The sequence below is a fragment of the Triticum urartu genome, chromosome 5A (genome assembly GCF_056163025.1).
Source record: "Triticum urartu cultivar PI428250 chromosome 5A, HENAU_Tu73, whole genome shotgun sequence".
Taxonomy (NCBI): Eukaryota; Viridiplantae; Streptophyta; class Magnoliopsida; order Poales; family Poaceae; genus Triticum; species Triticum urartu.
Window position 1 is genome coordinate 345,504,060 of NC_141877.1, and position 3,116 is coordinate 345,507,175.

Below are 3,116 nucleotides of genomic sequence, written 5' to 3' on the forward strand. Positions count from 1 at the left end.
CTAGAGTGTTCTATTGTTGATGACCATGTGAGGAAGGAATCCATTCTTTTTAACTCCTTTAAAGATCACCGACACATGAAACCCACAAGGTATGAAATTCACCCTAGACGACCTTTCAACCCTGACCCAGACCTCGATCAACTCACTCTTCCATTCATGCATGAAGAAATTGACTCGATTATGAAAGAAATGCCCCCAGACAAGGCACCTGTCCCGGATGGTTTTAATGGGGCTTTTCTAAAAGCGTGTTGGACAATCATCAAAAAGGACTTCTATAGCCTATGTTTTGAATTGCATGATGGTTCTCAATATTGAAAGCCTGAACTATGGACATATCACACTAATCCCTAAAACCAACTCTTCAGAAATGATGAATGAATATCGTCCTATCAGACTGCTCAATTGTTGTCTAAAGATACTAACCAAAATACAGGCAAATCGACTCCAACGTGTCATTCTTCGCCTAGTACACCGCAACCAATATGGTTTTCTAAAAGGAAGATCCATTCAAGACTGCCTCGCATGGGCTTTCGAGTTCATCCATCAGTGCCAAGCCTCTAAGAAATAAATTGTCTTGCTTAAACTCAATTTTGCAAAGGCCTTTGACACCATTGAACACGCTGCCATGATACAGATCATTGAAAAAATGGACGTTAACACAAGATGGATCAACTGGATCAAAAGCATATTTAGCTATGGCAAATCATCGGTGCTCCTCAATGGTGTTCCAGGGAGGTGATTCCTATGTAATGCGGCATACACCAAGGGGACCTGTTGTCCCCTTTGATATTTGTACTTGTTGTGGAATTACTCCAAGCGGCCATTAATGATGCCATGTGCCTTTCAATGAAGATAGCACCTCAGACTTCCTGTGATACAATATGCCAACGACATGCTGATAATAATGCCTGCATGCGCAACACAAGCAAACATGATGAAGAAAATCCTTATGGACTATGCAACATCCATTGGACTGCGTATTAACTTCCAGAAATCCACGATTGTGCCAATTAACACACCATCAGAGCTATGCCAAGACATTGCGTCCATATTTGGTTACACCACGACCTCCATGTCGTACACGTACCTGGGATTACCCCTGGGCACCACCAAACCATCAATACAGGACCTCACCCCTCTAGTGTGCAAGGCCGAGTGCAAGATTACGACCACAATGTTACTGATGCCATATGCGGGGAAGCTGACACTGATTAACTCGATAGTCACTTCCCTAGTTGTCTTCACCATGGGAACAATTATATTACACCCCAAGAACATCTTGAAAATATTCATCGCCAATGCTTATGGAGGAAGAAGATCGATGATGAGTAAAATGTAACCCCCTAGCTGCATGGGATATGATCTGCCATCCAAAAAAAGGTGGTCTAGGAGTGCTCAATCTATGAGTTCAAAATGACGCAATGCTGCTCAAGTTCTTGCACAAATTCTATAACCGACATGATATCCCCTGGGTGCAACTGATATGGGACATGTACTACAACGCCACTATTCCCCATGCCGCAGAACCGTGTGGATACTTTTGGTGGCATGAGGTAATTGAACTCAACCCAATCTTCAGAGGGATATCCTCGGTTCATGTGCACCATGGAGATACAAACCTCTTCTAGAAAGACTGATGGAACCAAAACATCCTCTCCGAAGCTTTCTCACGAGCCTACTCATTCACTACAACTGAGGATGTATCTGTTAGAAATTTCCTCCAAACCACGGATCTGCAGGCAGTGTTTCACCTCCCCTTATCTGTCCTAGCTCATGAGGAAGCGAGAAAACTTCAAATTCCAACCATTGGCATATACATCTCAGGCCAAACATATGACATATGGTCGTACACTTGGGGGAAAACTGAATTTAGTACCAAAGAGTACTATGCATACTACCTCAGAGAGGTACAAGTCCATCAAGCGTTCAAATGGTTGTGGAAGTCAACCAGCACCCCCAAGCTAAAGGTATTCGGTTGGTTCCTCCTCTCGGATAGACTCAACACATGGAACATGCTGAAAAGAAGACATTATAACATTGGAAATAACTTTGATTGCCTTCTCGGTGAAACCCATGTGGAAGAAATGGTGGAACGTCTATTTTTTCATTGCATGTTTAGCAACATTTGTTGGAAGATCCTGGACATCAGGTGGACTCAGCATGCTAACAGACTTGAACTAGTTGAGATTGCAAAGAGGAATCATAATAGACCCATGTTTATGGACATCTTCCTAGTGGTTGCGTGGAGTTTGTGGAAGGAAAGGAATAACAACCATTTCAGGGGGATCTCTCCTACGATTGCATCCTAGAAGCATAGATTCAAATCAGATTTTAGTGGCCTGATCTATTGGGCTACTGAACAGAAGAAGCATTTTATTACTTCCTTTGTAAACTCTATTGTTTAGACCCTTGTTAGTCCCCCTCCCCCTCATGCCAAAGTGTGTGGCCCCTCCCCATGTAAAGATGTAACACATTTAGGAGATTAATACAAATAAAGTAGGAGCCCTTCCTACTGTTTAGTTGGTAAAAAATGAGAGATTGGAAGGTGCCAAGGGCATTTGTGAGACCAAAGGGCATGGCCAGAAATTCATATTGTCCCAAATAGGTCCTAAATGATGTCTTAGGTATGCCCTTCCCATCCATTCTTATCTGGTGATACCCTAACCACAAGTACAATTTGGAAAAAATTCTGGCTCCATGCAACTCATCAAGCAGATATTCAATCACTAGAATTGGGAATTTGTTTTTTATTGTAGCAGCATTCAGTTTCCAATAATCAATACACAATCTCCATGCTTCATCCTTTTTCATAACCAATATTGCTGGAGAGGAATAAGGGCTTTGAATTTCCCTGGTGACTTTGGATTTTAACAGTTCATCAATTTGCCTTTCTAGTTCATCTTTCTGTAAGTGAGGCACTCTGTAGGGCCTAGAATTAGGTGGTTTAGCTCCAGCTTTCAAGGGAATTTTGTGATCACATCCCCTCTTGGGGGGAAGTCCTTCTAGATCTTTGAAAATAGAAGCATGTTCCTCCAATACTTGCTGAATCTCTGCTAGAACTACTTGCTGATCAGGTTTCTTGAAAGTTGTGTCCATGATGAGATGTAAACTGTAGC